The sequence below is a fragment of the Astatotilapia calliptera genome, chromosome 17 (genome assembly GCF_964374335.1).
Source record: "Astatotilapia calliptera chromosome 17, fAstCal68.1, whole genome shotgun sequence".
Lineage (NCBI taxonomy): Eukaryota > Metazoa > Chordata > Actinopteri > Cichliformes > Cichlidae > Astatotilapia > Astatotilapia calliptera.
In genome coordinates, this window is record NC_137438.1 from 37,279,582 (window position 1) to 37,298,328 (window position 18,747).

Sequence of the window (18,747 nt, forward strand, 5' to 3'; positions counted from 1 at the left end):
CTAAAACTAACGAACAAGCTGTAAAGCCATTAACGGTTAGGGCACTGCTTTGATGGCCCCAATATACAATTTCCAACACACTTAAAATTACACAGGGCAAGAGCTTGCAACCATGTCCTAAGGCATCTGTGCCCATATCTGTGTGTGATGTTTGGTATGCGTGTGTGAGTGTTACATTATGTACAAGTACAAGATCCCCCAGGGATCAATAAAGTATTCTGATTCTGAAGTAAGCACCAAATCAGGTGGGTTTCTGTGACAGTCCTTTATTATTCCTGGTTTGCAAACCGTTCACCCCAGAAGACACAGGCTGACAAATACAAACCTAATAAACAGCAAAGAAAAGCCCGTCTGTTTGTGTTAATAAAAGGCTTTATTGGGGAAATTTGATGCCAATTCTTCCCATAATCACGTGTTACTGGTCAGATGTGTATAATTAGTATTGCATAAGCAATCGCACAAACAAGAACTGGGGTTATTTGAGGCTTTGAGTTTTAGCGAAAGAAAAAGGACACAGGTTAAGGTTTCAAACATGATGCTAGTCTGCGTCCTGTGTGTGGTATACGGTGACAACACATGTTAAGGTTTCAAGATTTCAGTCAATTGCTTAATTTACGGGGTAATTTTGAGTAGATGGAAACACTAGTACTGTAGAGAGGAACAGTCCTACGAGAAGGAATTACTCCCAAAGCCATTACGCAATACGAATCAGCAGCACCCCGTGTGTAACAATTGAATTTCCTATTCTTTAATTAGTAAAATATGACACAAGGAAAGGAAGATATTATCATATGTTAAAAAACAGAAACTATCAGAAATCTACCTGGAAATCACACACACTTTGTCTAACAACAGGGCTCCCTCTGAACTAAAATATGTCATCTGGACAGCTTTTGTAGACTCTGAAATGCTCGTAATTGGGTACCATTTCATCCTTCTGCCCCTGGTTTTGTTTTTTCCTTCATGGCTTCCTCACTGATCAGGTCTTTGTTGTGGTGCTTCTCTATCATTCAGGTGTGGTCTGTGGTAAGAAACCCACTCCACTGTCCGTGACTGCAGCTGGTGATTGTAGTCCTACTTCTGGTCTAAAGAGCCACATTGCAAACATGAGAGACATTGCTTGGTTGTCTTCCCCTGACAATCTCTAGTGCTTTCTTACAGTTAAAATGTTGATGAGGCTGATAAAAGGATCTAAATGTGTGAGAACGTTCACGAGATCAAAGATTCAGTTTAGCTGCTTGCTGAAGACGAACTTGAACCCAGAAGCAGTTACTTGATCTTCTGTCCACATCACCTTCTCTCTCTCTCAAACATTAAATCAATAATAGTCAACTGCAGTGTTCGATCCCCATCTGTTTTCAGTGGCTTCTTTTGTGTGGCTTTACAGAAGGTTTCCGTGGTTACATGCGCTCCCTCTGTGGAGGGGAAGTGGTTCTTCAGCTGGAGAATCACAGGTTTCAGTCAGGCCATTACTGCCCCGTGTAGGCACCATGAAAGCTGATTATCATTTGCGACTGCTTCTAACCTTCCAAACACAGCTGTCTGTACCAGTGTTGTTCAACAGGTGTCTGTCAAGTGCTGAAAACACCTTCTGTGTGTCTAATAATTGTGTGCATGAAGCAAACCCACTAAGTTAATGGTGTCTGCTACCTGTGCTATTGTGGGATTCAAAGTGAATGACTGGATTAACTTTGGGTTACACTGTACTGCTAAAGGTTTGCTGTATTAGAATGTGATCCTTTCTGAATACATTTTTCTTGGTAATTTCTTGTAATGTCAATGTTGATGTGTAGCTGGTGGAAAATCTTGCCCTTTCAAAAGTGTAGAAATGTACAGACATGTGTAGTTTAGTTGCGTTTGGGAGGTGAAAACAGTTCAATGTGAAAGCACATGGGAACGGTAATTAGCTAAGATTTGCTAGCTCTCTTACACAATCTAGTGGTTGCTAGTTTTGGGGTCATAGCAGTCAGTGTGAGACACAGGCAACAAATAATACTTTGGTTAAGCTAACAATGTCTTATTTCATTAATTATAATAATAAAAAATTATTACAGGTTGTTACAGAGTGTGATGGGCGTGGTTTGTGGCACACCTGAGCTCTATCGGCTCATCACGCCTCCCCTATTAAACGTGCTGGCACCTGAGGACGTTGTTGTTGCTGTTGTTATGTTGTGTGTGGCTGGCAGCTGAAAAGCTGCAGCCGAGTGTGTAAAACGACAACCGGGAAATAAAAGTGTATAAACTGAAGTATGCGGTCGGGTCCGTCGTCCTCCCTGTCACACAGAGATTAAAAGAAGCGCTGCAATATAAGCACAGCGGGGGAAAAGTTTGCTTGCAACACTACACACTAAAGTCTGACCGATATTAGCTATTTGCCAATCTAAGTATCTGTTTTTATTTCAGCTGACAATTAAATGGAAATTTAATTACATTTTAAAGTAAAGCAGAGACAACAGAAACACAACAGGGAGTGAACAGGAACGTGGGGAAAAAGTGAGAAGATGACATAGGAAATGGTCCAGGGTGGAATCAAGCCCCAGCTCCCTGCAGCCTTTTGGGATATGGATCTCCTGCTCAACACAGTAAGCTATAGCAGCACCCTAATGGTTCACTTTTAACCTTAAAAACAAGATTATACAAAACAACCACATGATCCTTGTGACTAAAGTATTCTCTCGCTTTCAATAAATAGAGCTTGGGAGAGTTATTTCGCTAAAGGTGAACTCAACATATTACTTCTTCCTAAAAGGGGTAGCTGTAGCTCAGGTGGCAGAGCAGGTCAGCCACTAATCAGAAGGTCGGTGGTTCGATCCCAGGCTGCCTCCTGGCTGCATGCCAAATATCCTTGGGCAAGATACTAACCCCGTGTTTGCCTACTGGTGGTGGTCAGAGGGCCCGGTGGCGCCAGTGTCCGGCAGCCTCGCCTCTGTCAGTGCGCCCCAGGGCAGCTGTGGCTACAATGTAGCTTGCCATCACCAGTGTGTGAATGTGTGTGTGAATGGGTGAATGACTGAATGTAGTGTGAAGCGCTTTGGGGTCCTTAGGGACTAGAAAAGCGCTATACAAATGCAGGCCATTTACCATAAAAGGTACAAAATAACTTTTATAAAAAACACCCAAAACAGTTTAAAAATTACGCAGCATGGGCGAACAAAAGAAAAAGGCATCCAGCCATTAATGCCATAAAGCCGCATAATGTACACAAACACACACAGTAGGAGAGCAACTTTGCTGGTCATCAAGGACAAACTGTACCACCTGTTAACAAGGCTACAGCGGCAAACCACTGGCACTTCTTCCTTCAGTCTCATTCTCTGTCTCTACAGGAAATGAGCGGGCGAATAAGCAGACAGAGATAATTACAGGCCAAACAATAGCTGTCATTTCTTTCCACATCAACCTCCTGGCCCTACCCTCCCACCGACACAACACTGTTCACTGTAATCCGTGTCCACTTGGTGGACAGAGTGGCTTCATCCATCTATTCTGTTTGTTTGCCCCTCTCCTCTCTCCCTTTGCTTTGACAAAACAAAGCATGTTAACCTTGAGCTGAGAACAGCTTTCTGCTGGCGTCTGAGGAGATATTAAGAAGGTGATTAAGTGAGATTGATGGTACTTTAATTCCCCGACAAAAATAATGGCTCTTTCCTGTTGTTTAATCTTCAATCTTCATTAAATGAGGGACACTCAAGAGACTATGGTTTTTAGCCAAAAGAAGGCCACGCTAACAAAGGACACCATCAAGGATGGTATTTGCATGTTTAATCAAAATGAATTGTAATTGAAAGTCCAAAGGAGGGTTTGGGAATGCAGCAAACTGGAGCACGAAAACAAATTGTTTAAACATGTGAAGGTAATCCTTGATTCTTTTTTTGGAATTCAGAGCATTTGACTGCAATTTAGCCACAGCGTAATTAGAGCACAATCGTCTCCTATGCATATTACTATTGTGAATTTTATTTCCGCTGTTGGTTTGGGCCGACTTATGGATTTTTCTCGCTTCTGCGACCTTGTAGCCCAGGAAAGCTTATCAAACGAACTAAAGAAAAATAAATAAAAAGTTCTGTTTTCTTAACTTGAGAAAAAGTAACATTTTGGAGATAGAAAGTTGTGAAAAAACAAAACAAAAAACAAAACAAAAAAAAGAAACAAAAGCTATTTACATTTTCCCTGGAAGGTTCAGGACTAGTTTGAGAGTATGCTGAGGTTTGTGCGGCATTAGGTAAAATGCCCTATGACCTCCAGAACGCAGCAAGGTCCTGTGCGGGAGTTTTTGTTTTACACAAAAAAGATTTTTGTGTAAAACAAAAACTCCAGCACAGGTTCAGTTCTTTTTTTTTTTGGTGGATGGACTGTCCTTGAGCAAACCAGCAAACCCCTATCATTTCCCAAAGGCGCTGTCTCGAATTTGACCCTGCATTCTGACCTCCCAGTGGCGAGAGTCTAGTGAATATAATATTCTTACTTTTGGGTGATCAATTCCAAAAAAAAGAAAAGGCCAATAGAAGCAGCCTCGGTTTTTCTCTCCTACATGGAGGTCAGAACACAGGGTCAGCCGAAGAGCTACGCTCAAACAGCCGATAAGGATTCAGTGTCTTGCTCAAGGACACTTCAGCAGGGAGGGCAGATGCTGAGATTCCTTCAGTTCAAGAGCAGAGCCTTCACTAAATACAGCCCCCTGCTGCTCTCAAAGAACCCGCATGAATAATGTGTATTCAGTATTTCAGAACTCTGTAAACAAGCTTACCGGATGCTAATTATCAGATACAAGGTCTTACATTTAGGGTGACTGCTCAAGGTCATTTTATATCACGGGAAATCAAAAGAAGAATTAAATAACAGAATGAAGAGAATGCAGGCTTTTTATTTGACAACAATAAAATAAACTGTGGCATAAATCTCTTCAACATTTAAATCGAAATCCAAACTGTGCTCAAAGTCTCAAAAACGGGATAAAGAAAGTAAGTAAGAGGCTGTAACGGATATATTAAACTAAAGACTTAATTTAAACCCGTTACAGAAAAACTGGTAAAGAAAATGGCAGTTTACTTCCATCCCCTTTGTGTCCTTTTCTATATTTTTCTATCAGTGACATTCAGTCAGTTTTGTGTGGTGGCCTAATGACTGACTGCAAATAGATGGACTGTCAAACAGCACATTTAGATGAAAGGGGTCCTGTCGTGTCGCGCCGACATTTTGACACCATATCTGTGCATGTATAAGCGAGCTAGTTTGCTTCCGTGCGTGGGTGTGTGTGTTTGTGCATAAATACACGTGATGAATTGACTGCAGATTCGTCTATAATCGTCTCTCTGTACAATAGAGGCTATAGCAGCCACAGAAACAATCCTTTTAATCTACTGCATCTTTCGCGGCATCTCAGTCTGATGTCCGACTGCACAAAGAAAGGTTGGGGAGGGCTCGGCTTGGGTGGGTGGAACAAACAACTGGGATGTGCTGTCTCTCTTCCTCTAACCCTCCCTCCCTCTCATTGGCTTCAAGGTCTGCTTTGGCGTGGAGTTACAGTTAGTTTACTCACCATCAAAGCAAACCCAAACTTCTGAGTTCTCTGTGTACATGCTCCATGTGCTGGTGGACAGAAAATGAACGATTGGAGTCTCTCTTTTTTTTTTAACAACTTCCTAGCAAATGAACTGCACCAGCAGAAACTAAACCAACTTTCTTAAAAAGTTCATCCTATCTGTCATCCTTTCTTCTTTAGTCTGTTGCTTCTTCATCTATTTTCTATTTATCTCTTCCTCTGTCATATCCACACTCACACACAGTACCAGCCGCAAGTTTGAACATTTAATAATCGTTTCTGCCTTCAAATCATTCCCTGTACTAAACCCATGCCTACCAAATAGTGCCTAATCTAGCTCATCCTCCTGAGTTCAATGCAGTTTATCAGCAAGAGATGAGGGAAAAAGAGCTGCTAGAAAAGGTGGGGGTGGGGGGTGGGGGGGGACCTAAAGGAGAATAGAGCAAGAGGAGAAGGGAGGAGGAGAGAAGGGGTCAGCAGAGGTAGAGAAGAGTAGATGAATGCAACCCCTGTTCCTTAAACAAGGCCTGGGTAAACAGGAAGTACAGCTGTGCTTTCTGTCCCCGTCCCTGTGACTCTCTGTCTTTCACCTCCTGCACCTCCCTCCTCGGCCTGTCCAAAAATACACAGCATTCCTCCTAGAACACAATTACGTTTCCCTTATCTGATACTCTTAACTTGTGAATATAATAATGCACAAAAGCCAGTAAAAATGGAAGCAAACACAAATAACAAAGGTCTTGTAGAATATCTCGTTGCCATCTCGTCACATGGTGAGGAGTCATGATAGTTGGCAATCTAGACACGCAGCTCCCCTTGGTGGGCCCTAATCCCCCTATTTCTTTAAGAGAGAGAGGGAGTAAAGAGGAGGAGAAAGGAGGCATTGTGGTTCGAGACAGTGCAGTAAAAAGAGGAGCGTACAGTACCAAATTGAGGTCGCAGCAAGACAATGGCTGCCCTTCACTGGCTCATTCACACACGGTCTCCACACAGCTCTATCAAATGCCTCTTTCTTTTCTTCTTCCCCTCTTCTGGTCTGTTCTTTCTCTTTCTTTTTCTCACGTCCGCCTTTCTTCTCCTCATCACAGAGGGATGGGGGATAATGAAAGGCCGGCTCACCCAGGCTGTTCTGGGGCCCATTGCAGAGAAGAGGACCCCTCTCCCTCTCTCTTCTCTCTCAGTCCCTCCTGCTTTTGTCACTGGGTGCCTTCTCATCTTCTCTGTTCAATGCCTTACACTAACTCCACCCACAGCTTTTGTTTTGGAGGGGAGAATGCATAATTCAGCACGATGCATAAAGGTATCGAGAAAAAAAGAAGAAGAAAAACGGCACAATCACACCTTGAAACCCATTTCTGATTTGTGTTTAATGCCTTAATTAAAGAACACATCCGCATGGAAAGGGTTAATATGAGCAAGGTAAAATTCAAGGAAAGTACAAACCATTTGGGGTTAAGAACAAAGTGGATTTTGCAGCATGTGCTGCCAAAAGAGTAAAAATCTTCAGCACCTGTGGCTGTTGATGCTGTTGGTGAGCACAGTGCTGAAGATGATGGGAGGGAGACGGTGCAGTGGGATAGTGTCACACTCCATGCACTCGCTGGTTTTGGCTTTCATCTCAGTGCAATATATTCGTTTGTGTACGCTTTACATTTAACATGGTTTATATACGTACTCAGGATGATCAGCTGTGCTGTGCTCTTTTTAAAATGTATGTCATATACTTTAGAGCCCCCTTTGCCTTCAGAACTGCCTTAATTCTTAATTCCTCAGAGATCGTGGTGCATATTACCACGATGACTTCAGACGGTTACTGGAGATTTTTTTTTGTTGCACATCCATGATGCCAATTTCATGTTCCGCCACATCCAAAAGGTGATGTACTGGCTTGAGACTGTGGAGGCCGGGCTCAAGCACAGTGAACTCATTCTCATGCTCAAGAAACCAGTTTGAGATGATCTGGTGGAAGGAGCCATTAGAATATGGGTACACTGTGTTCAATAACTGAATATAACACAGAGCACATTCAAATCATTCTGATGCTTGGTTTGTCTAGACCACGTCTACATGCCTTAATGAGACGCTCCCATCTTATTAGCTGAAGATGTGCGCCTAATGAAATGGCCTGTCCGTGTAGAATCTTATATGATCTAAAAATGTTGGCAAGTTTTGCTTAGTCACTTGGTCCTTGATTGATATTTGTATTCCCGGATTTACATCACGGGACTTGAGGAAAAGCATCCAGAGTAGACAAAACGGTCAGTTCACACGACCATGAGTATCAAGCTAGGCATCCATCCATTTTCTTAACTGCTTATTCAACTAGGTCATTGGGTATCTGCAGTCTATCCCATCTGTCAGCAGGCAAAAGACAGGATACACTGTGGTCCCTAGTCATCACAGGGCTAACAGGGAGAGGCAGACACACACACTCTCACATCACCACCTACTGTACAACCAACAAACTCACCAAACATACATGTCTTTGGACTGTGGGGAAAAAGGTGAAGCACCCAAAGAAAAACCAAGCAGGTAAGGGAACCCAGACAAATTCCACTCACAAAGGTCCCAGCCAACCGAGAGGTTTCGTTGGTGTGAGGTGTCAGAGACACTCAGTGCATAACCGTGCAACCCTACCACGACTATGACAATTAACATGTTTTGTAATCTTGTTTTCTTGTGCGCTCTGACGCACACGTGAGCTGTTATGGAAGAAAACAAATGTAATATTCTGTATTCAGGAGGACACACAAATGTGTCATTCACAAAGTCACATAACCTATGGACTGCTTGTAAACAGATAAGACCATGACGAGTAAAATATGTGCCGATGAATGGATTAATAGAATCCAGAGTTTCACACGCAGACAAAAATCTGTGAATGCGTCTGCACAGAAACAAGTTAATAAGTGAAGAGGGCAAAAGCACCTTCGGGCTACGTGGGTCACAAAGGCTCATCCTCAAACCTAATTTGGCTTGGCAAACCTAATCGTTCAAAACTGATCGAATACAGAATCTGTTGGAGGCCTTTAACCGGTTTGCTGTGAGACAAGGAAGAAACAGGGATTGGCATTGTTATTTAAACCAGTGAAAAACTGTCTCGCAAACACATTTAAGCAGAAGGACATGGATTGCCTGTAGGGTTGAGCGCATGATACTGTTAAGGTGGCCATTATTGCCCCAGTGGGAAAACGCTCATGTTCTTTTGATGGTCAAGTGCTCTTCAGGGGAAAGCAGTCATATCTCATCCTACATATAAACAATGGCTTGTAGTTCAACATGTACAAACAGTGGCGTAGAGAGAGGAACCTTGATATATTGATATATAGGCAGTGAATATTAACTAGAGATAAAGGCGGGGGTTAGAGGTGTCACAACTTGGTTTTCTGTTAAACCACAATATTCAAAGCAGCTTGATTTTTATTTACATCAAAGTCACAGTAAAGATACATAAATGTACTGTATATAAACATGTATTCTTCATCTGGATACCATAGATTACAAGTCTCCAACTGTTAGAATACAGTTTAGACCAAGCAAGTGTGTATTAATATTTGCAAAATGGGAATTTTGACAGCAGTGAAGTTTGCGTTTTAATATAGCTAAAATAACAAGAGCAAAGAATTTGCGCCAAAGGGCTTTGAAATGCACAACACAGATCTTTGGTCCCTCTGGTAAAGCTTGTTACTGCCAGCCTTCTTCAATCCTGAAACCTTCTATTTTAAACTTCATATAATCAATCATATTTTAATGTGAAGTAAAATTAAATTAAATATCTGTTTATTTCTTTAGAGTTGTGGGACAGTTGTTAGCCCAAGACCAGGAATTTATCTTGGGATCTTATCATATTTTAACAGCATGCCAATCGTGGCTATTTTTTTTAGCTTGTATTGGAATTAATGCGATAACTTATTATCAGATTCATATCAAATTTAAATGTAATCTGCCCTATTAAAGTCGGCATACAACCAGTGCACGCAGACAACTTCATGGTCAGCCCTCTGTCCTCTTGTGTGTGTGGAGGGAACAGCTGCTTGATCCATCATAAACAAAATGAGACAAAACAGGAAGTCATTTCTGCCTTTTGTTTTGTTATCTGCCTGTTATTGAGTTTATCTGCCTTCCTTAACTTTTTTCCCACTGGGTGTGTTTGTCAGTAAAAAACTGGTGCATAAACCCACCCCCCAAAACATAGTCTGAGCAAGTCAAAAGCATAAGCCTGGAAGAAAGTAAAGTAACATGTCTGATACCATTTTAAGTTGTTCAGCTGAAATACAGTCTGTGTCTTTCGTCTCACGCTAGAAGTGGGAAATAAATCTGTATGTCTGTCTGCCTATCTCACCAGATAGCACTGATCTGTTTATGTGTTTTGGTCACACAGTCACATCATGGAGAGTGGATAGCGTTACCTTAACTAGGTGCACACAGGCCCCATCCCCCAACCCAGCAGCAATGCATCAGTTATTGGCAACCGCACAGAGGTGTGATAGGACGACTGGACTGTGGAGCAGATCGGCCAACCCCAACAGGCAGTCTATGTTCCAATCCTCATCTATAGTCACGAGTTCTGGGTAGTTGCCAAAAGAACTAGGTCATAGATACAAGCAGCTCAAATGATTTTCCTCCATGATGTGGCTCGGCACAGCCTTAGAGTCGCTGTGAGGACTAACAGACAGGAAATTAATGACACAATGTAACATAATGGACATGCGTGTCACAATGCACAATGTCACAACTGAATTATGAGTTCGTCAATATAATACATTATAGCGTTCAATCCCAGAAGTATTCCGTCACCTATCCAAATAATTGAATTCAGGTGTCCCAAGTGGTTTTCACATATGTGTAAAATCAGCACCTAGGCGTGCAGACGGCTTCTGCACCTGTGACACCTGTGCAACAAGTCCAGTGGAGCCAGGCCTTCTCAGCCAACATCAGTGTCACTCGAAGAAAGGTCAAAAATTCTCAGAAATACACTCCCAAACCTTGTCTTCAGGGAAGAGTTGAAGCCATTATGGGATGTCACTCGAGTTCATATGTGTGCGAAAGCAGACAAGTGAATACTTTTGTTAATATGGTGTATTTAAAGGGCAAGTATTAAGTTGTCAACAGGTACATTTTAAAATCGCTTGTTATAGACTGTGCAGCAATCCAAAAGCTGGTATTAAATGGTAAAAACAGTCACTGCAGTGCTCTAATTCAGGACATTGCCATTTTTCTTTGCAGCTTACACAACACATACAATTTCAAAGTACCAGACAGGAAACAGGCTGACCATAAAACAGTTAACTGGAGGACACAACACACAACAGGTGGTCAGACAGACATGGTACTAATGGAACTGATTGTAGATCTAGTCAGAGAGGTGACGCTCAGTGGCCCTGAGGGAGCAGACAGTGGGCCTGACCTTCCAATCTTACATACAGCGCAGCCACTCTCATGCTGTAATTACCTGTCACACTCTGAGCGTGTGGGTTTTGGAGGAAGGGGTGTGGTAGGAGACAACACTTGCACTTGACCCTATGTGCAACCCAACCCTCTGTTTGGCAAAAAATGACATGAGAAAAAAAAAAAGCACTAGTGACATGCATGTCTACCTGAGACCCTGACTCCCCTGGCCCTCTCCCTTTCTGGTTCCCAGTAATTACCTGTGGGCCTACTGAGCGGTGGGGACCACTGCGTGCTGCCAGTGAAGCACTCAGGGAGATGTGGGATTGATGCACACTCGGCGACCTCTGTGATTGGGGTTAACAACAGCCTCATTTGCATTAAGAGATGGGGCTTTCATTAGCTACAGTAGCAAGATCTCAGGTGAAGAACACACATACCTGCACACATGGCCACACATGAAACAATCAATCACACACAAACACGCACGGTGAGGATATAGCATTTAACTTTTCAGACATAACGCTCTTTTTGCATGTTTCTGTAGCAGAACTTTTACACGACAACACATTTTCTTTGATTGAATCTTGGCAGCTACACTGGTTACTGAACAACAGTACATACACGGTACATATGATGAAAAAAGTAACTACCTCAAAACTGGTTCACAGGCACTAAATAACTATAGACTTTGGTTTGTACTTATTAGCCCATAATGTCTGATAAAGAGCGGATCTATGCTTAGTTTGGCCTGGTGATCACCATCTATATATAAAAATACAGGTCGGACCCTCTCAGCCTCCTATTAGGTGCACCCATGTTATTAATGTGAAACTCCATCGTCACTGTGAGTTATATAAGAACGCTTCCTCATTCGCATATGTTTGTGTTGGTTACCTTACAAGCAGGGTGACTATCAAACAACTGCAGCTGTGATAACTTCTTCAACAATCTGCTTCAAAGTAATAAAAACTGTTGATTACTGATTAGATACTGTATATAATCAGCATTAAACGAGATAAATGGGCAACTCAAACAGGACCTTATATATATTAGCTTCTCAGTGTATCAGCATGCCTACACCAACAAAGGCTGGCATGTGAACATAAAAACTGCTTCTCTAAAGATTAGATGCAAAATAACACTGGAAAATAAGTAGGTGGGTTTTTCTGACGAGCCAACGTGAAACAGCGCACCGTGACCAGCAGTGTGTGTTGCTTCTTACACATTCAACACCCAAAAAGCAACACTGGAATTTATCTGAAATTTACTTTTTCACAACGCAATGGTCCAGGATCTGTAGAAGATTAAAAAAGTCAAAATGAGATTCTTGGAGAAGGTTTTGGCAATGACATACTTAGCCATGTGCAGAATATTCCTCCATATCATCTCCCAGCACCACTTAGCAGAAGCAAATCCTGCAAGCACCCCTGAGACAAACAAGCCAGAACAAACTGGGGTTTTTTTTTCTACCTTCACCAGAATGGGCGCTTGCAGGTTTTGTTCTGGCACCGAGAGATTCTGGCAAAACTACGGTGCCCCATCTTGAACTGGAACAGGTTTGATTCACCACGTTAAAAATGAAGTTTCTTCATAACACTAAGCGATACAAACATTTGCAAGCACAGAAAAGCCATCACAGACAATATACAACCTAGGACAACTCAGTGTATGTCAGAGGAAAACAGAGTCACGCTACAAAGCGGACACTTCCCTCTGTGACACCTACAAATGCTCACACACACACACACACACAGTCACACACTCTGTCCTGCACTGTCATGTATAATTCAGCGTGTGGCCGGGTGGGCAGATGCCTCATCCCCAGGGGGTCCCATCATGCCTTCACTAGGATGAAACATTTAACAGCACAGGACAAAATGGAACACGTTCAATGAAGAAACAGGAAGGGTTTTGGAAGAGCACAACATTACAATTGTAGTCAGCACATTATTGCTTTATATACTTACATATCAGTCCTTTAAGCCTGTTACTAGTAGTACAATAAATGAATAATAAATGAAGGGATGAAGTCAAAGTCTCAAAGCTGAGACCACTGCCATGAAAACTGACACACAAGTTAATATCTGAAGGCTGTTGGGCTTTTCCTTTAATAATATTGCCCTTGAAATAGCAAACATTCAAGTCCAATATACGTTTAATCAAAATTAAAAATGAACAGTTTGTAATCTTAGTGTGTCACAGCCTGGCTACCAGTTTCATCAGGTCGTTCCATATATTTAAACACAAACAATATAGAAATGAAAAAAAAATAACAACAAACTTTAAAAAAATGATCACAATTAAGTGTGAATGAAGTGATGGGGATGCTTTCAATGAGTAAATCATAGTATGGGATATACAAGTACTACAAGGTAGCTGAGGTTACAACTGTGCTGTCGAAATTTTCACAGAAGTTGTTTCCATTCAGGAAATAAAGTGGCAACGATCAACCAGAGACTCCTTGTCTTCTTAAAAACACAACGCAACAGTCGAGGAGTCCGTTTGGGCTGACCTGTTGCAGCGGGGTGAAGCAGAAACCGGTTACACGGGGAAAACTAATAATTCAAAGTACCATGTGAGTTTAAATGGGACTCCCAGGGTTCTTGCTGGAAATTAGACTTCCAATTAAGCCTAACCAAAAAAAAAAGTATTTAAAACTGCCCTACTGATAAACATTTAAACATACATTTGAATAACACTGGCTGAAGACTGCATTCAAACCTTAATGGGAACACACTTTCACACAGAAATGTAAAGGGCTGACTCAAACACAGCTTCTCCTTCTAAGACACAGATACTTGGAGAAAACAAATAACCACTTGCCTGCATGCACACAAACACACAGACACAGACAATCACACACACAGTAGTGGGTCATTAAGTGAATCGCAGCACAGCTGTAAAAGTGCTTTTATAGCAGCCTAAGTGAATATCGGTACAGAAACAATATGGCTGCATAATATCAATATCATGTTCCATATTCAGCGCATGATGATACAAAGAAGAGGAAGCTGTGCGTGAATGCGTGTGTGTCTGCGTGAGTGTATATGTGTGAATGTGTGCCAGCGCTTGATGGAGCAAAGGCGAAGAAGCTCTGTAAGTGTGAGCAGATGCTGATGCTTTGTGTGTGTGTGTCTCTGCGTGTGTGTGCGCGTTTGTGTGAGAGAACCTAAGCAGGCCTGGAGTGAGGCCAGGCGGCTGTAGACTGTGCATATTAATGTGTTATAACCTTGACACAGACGGCGCTGCTGATGCTGTAGAGGAGCTTCCTCTGATGACATCATATAAGAAGACAGGAACTCCTGCCTGATTTAACAAAGCGAGACATGACTCCTTACAATACCTTCCATCTCCACCCCTCTCCCGACTCCTATATTCTATCCCGTTCCTGTCTTTTTCTTTCCTTTAACGCAACACCCTCCTCCACCTCCATCAGTACCTCCCGTCCCTCATACTGTGCCATCTGTGTACCTCTCCAGTGATTCATAACTCTTCTTCTCTTGAGTTTGTCAAACAACTCTTATCCCTCCCAACCAAACACTGCGTGCTCACACACATCATCAACCCATTCCCTTCTTTCCTCACACCTGCTGAACCATTAGCTACTACTAGCATTCTACTTTCTCCTCAGTAAATCTTCTGCATTTCTTTCTTTAATCCAACCTGTCCTCCTCACATTCCTTCCCTCCCCATCCACATTCCTTTTTGCCTTTCATCCTCATCTTCTCTCCTGTATTGTATCACCATCATATCTTTTACTCTTCATCACCTACTACCGCTTACCTTCTATTTCTTCCTTTTGTCTAACCTCGAGTGCTCTGCATTAACTCCATCTTCTTCCACTTTCAACCCCCTCTATCATAACTTCTTATAACCTTGTCTCCTCTCAACTTATCCCTCCAAAGCATGCACACTCTGCCCTTCTCCCCTCATCTATACTATGCTACTATCCAGCTGATCACGCTGCTGCTGTTTTTTTCCTCTAACCCTCGCCCTTTTGTTTCGTCTTTTTCTTCTAATTTCATCAACTTCTCTTCTCTCCATTTTTCACCCAACCCTCACCTCCTGTGCCTACTCGTATTTATCCTGACTGAACCAACTCTGCCCCTTTTATCTTCACCTTACATCTTTCAGCTTGTCCTCTTTTTTTCTTCATTTCTTTCAACTTTGTCCCCTCACACCCCGGGTCTTCCACCACCTTACTGGCTTCTCCTTTGCCCTTGTGGATCATTATCATCATTCTCCTCCCATTTTCTCTCCCTCTGTCTCTCTCCTTTGTGACTGTATACAATTCTGGCTTCACTACTAAACTCTTTCTCTCCCTTTCGGTCTCACTGTGTTTCCATTCTCTCTCTCCTCCACCCCCCTTTTCTCTCTCTCTCTCCCTCTTTCAGCTCACTGCCAGGCTACCACAGCCCAAACTGTTCAGCTGCAACTGTTCCAAGCCCAATAATTACAGCTTGTCAGAAAGAATTAATTTTCTCATTTCTCATAAAGACGTGTAAAAAATTACCATGTTATTATAACGCTGCCACTCTCTTGAGGCACCAACGAAAACCAAATTTAATTTCGGAAATTCTTCCCTCGCACATTAAATTAAACACATAAATAAGAGTTTAGGAATTGGGGGGAGGTTGTCGGGCGGGGGAGCATATGTTCGTTAGGCCAGCCCCAGCTCTGGGTAATGGCCGTCGTAATGTTTTGATGGGCCCGGCTATTGGTAAGCACCAATACATTTGCATGATCACCGTCGCGGCAGGCAAGCGAGCTGCCAATTAGCTCTCGTACAGCTCTGGACAGTGCTGGGAGAGAGAGAGAGGGAGGACATGAGATCTGTTTGGCATTAGAAACACACAGCAAGATATGGAACAGAGCTAATTAACAAGCACGTATGGAGAAAAGCAGATTTACTGCAGGGAGATGCTCTAAGGGACTTTTCATGGAGGATCGTATCTGTGTAATATATGTTAAGGAAAGTAGAGCAAGGCTTGCTTCAGTGCTGATAGACTGAGATGCAATAACATCAATTAGAAATACATTGTCTTTAAATAAAACATATTGAGCACCATTCTCAGTTACTGGATAAAACACTGCATCATATACTATACTGACCCTACTTCTGGCATGACCTATGACCTCAGTAAACACTTTCCTGATTTAAGCTCTTATTTAAGGGTGTTCATTTTGTATTTAGAGCCAGACAGAGCCCTACAGCAGGGTATGCTCTGACTTTACTGTTCTGACGATATAACGTCGTCTTGAACTAACCCCACAGCAGCTTCAGAAAAAAGCTCCGCTTGAAATATCACAATGTTAAAAGTACAAAAATTTAGGACTAAAAAAAGTTTAAAAAAGGTATTTGCTGATAGGTAAGGGATGGAAGTTAAGTTGTATTTTATTTGGCCTTAAACTTTGCATTATTAGATGCATTGCCACTGTTACTCACACCTTTTTTTAAAGTCCTTTCCTCTTTCCTCCGCCCTTCCTTTCCATTTCACAAAGACGTTTGTTTCTGTTATCTGTAGAGCAGAAGGTACCTTCAGGGAGAGGCCTACATGCACGGATTCATGTGCATTTTTAGCCCACAAACTTGTGAACATTGCTGCTGCGCGACTCAGACTGTTGTCCTGATACTCATTCCTTCTTACTGTTCACAGCAGGCCAAAACAACCCCCAGGCGAAATGTCCCGATACTCCCAGCAGGCTGATGATAACGTAAGTGTAAGATAGATGACTATACATTAAAAACCCCTGTATGTACAGCAATGTTTCAGCATTCCTACATCATACAGTAGATCAATGACAGTAATGTAGTACTTTAGGTATCATTTGCCAAGATTATATCTCCATCTGGCAAATTATCCAGTTCATTAGAAGACTTCAACATGTCGTCACACATGTATGCCAGGCCAAAAGAGAGAAAATGCAAGGGAAACAAGCAAATGCAGGTGTCACAGCTCCCTTCTGAGCCTTTGAGTTATTTCCCGATGACAATTCACACACTGTTTGGTGCTTACAAAATGCAGAAGTCGAATACTAAAAGCGTGAAGTCAGACGTTAGAAAAGTGTGATCAAACTGATGTAGAACATCAACCCCTCTCAATCTGATGGGAAACTCCCACAATGACACAATCTCACCCAAGCACAGATGAACGAGGTGTCCCCTCCAACTCCCCAGCACAGTGAAGACAGGGACTTTCCCTGCCTGCAGCACGGCACGCATATACACACACATTCCCAAGCGCACACACAGAGAAAAAGGTCACCCCTGGTTGGCACACACGCAGTAGGCAGAGTCATGGCTGATTTGACAAGGCCGCGACAAACGTTCATACATCCATACAAGTACACAGTGGAACGCACGCGCACACACACGGAGCATGGTCAGTGTAACCAGTGCCAACTAAGTCTCCTCAGCAAAGCAGCGATGGGTCTGCAATCTGTGATCGTGACACTGCTTTGACACACACACTGTCTGGATTTCCACTCACACGTGCAAACACACAAAGAGCAAGAAAACACTACCACGCTATTTTATGGTCATTTGTCTTGTATCTGGTTTTGCTTTCACTGTCTTCTTCTGACTCCGGGCCCTGCGCACCACACAGTTCTATCCACTGTGACATGTCCTTATATTTATAGGAATTCAAACTGTCAAATTTATTTCTTAAAGTTTTGAGATGAGTAGTGAAAGTTCCAGAGATAGAGGCATATGAGTCTCAGGGCGTTTTCACACCTGCTATGTTTAGTCCGTTTAAATCCAACACTGGTTTGATTTCCTCTTTAGTGGGGTTCGTTTTATTTTGTGAAGACTTCGCATTAAAGACAATATTCATGCTGTAATAAACTAGAACTTGCCAACCGCAAGCTAAGTTTAATAAGTTAGGGAGAGTTTAATAAACTCCTTGCTATCTAAAATATAACGGGACACTGGAGTAAATTCTCGAGCATCTCACACTTCTGATAATCAGCTGTCTGCTTCACGTTTATTCAGCTGTGTAAAAACTATAACTTTAAGCTCAGCCAAACCGATTTACTCAGGAACAAATAAAATACTAAAAAAAGCCAAACAATAACATTTTGAAGTTATCTAAGTGACTCATATATGTTTAACCTGAGTAGCGAAAGACGGCGGTGGGTTTGAAAACGATTTGCCGGGAGTCCGGTGTTTTCACGGCTCTAGTTAGCCTAGCCCCCGGCTAGCTATCGAGCTAGTGGGTAACAGACGTCTCCGAAAACGTCGGAGCGCTTTTGAAAATATGTGGTGTCTTGATAAACTGAGCAGATGTTTGAAGTTTACACAGCTACATTCTCGCCTGAAAATATGTTAAACGTTTATTTTGTGACCCAGAAAGAATAATAAGAGTAATATTAAAACTAACTAGCTGCCGCCATTGTTGGAAACTGAGCTGGGCTGCGCTATGAATTCTGGGACGCAGCTTCTTCTTCTTCGGGGTTTAACGGCAGCTGGCATCCTTGTACATGCAGTGCTGCCATCTTCTGTTTCAGTCCGTTATTACACTCTTAAATCCTACTACTTATTCCTGCGTCTTTTGGGATCTTACAAAGCTTCGAACGACGCGTCAGTCGTCGACGATTTTGATAGTCGACGCAATCGTGACTAGTCGACTAATCGTGGCAGCCCTACTGTATATCACTAGATGATCTGTTAGAAAGCTCTCATGCACTGGTTTGTGACATGTTTCAGTTTCAGTCTATCATGTGGAGGATACTGAAGAACAATGGTGAGTATGGCAGGGCTGCAAGGAGAAAGCACTGTTCTCTGCAGAGAGCGCTTCCCATCTGCACATGCA

General features: G+C 42.4%; 1 protein-coding gene across 6 annotated transcripts in view; it reads right to left on the bottom strand.

The window, feature by feature from the left end:
* Positions 1 to 18,747, bottom strand: part of sox5 (SRY-box transcription factor 5) — a 254,966-nt gene that overhangs the window by 126,790 nt on the left and 109,429 nt on the right. The window lies entirely within an intron of this gene.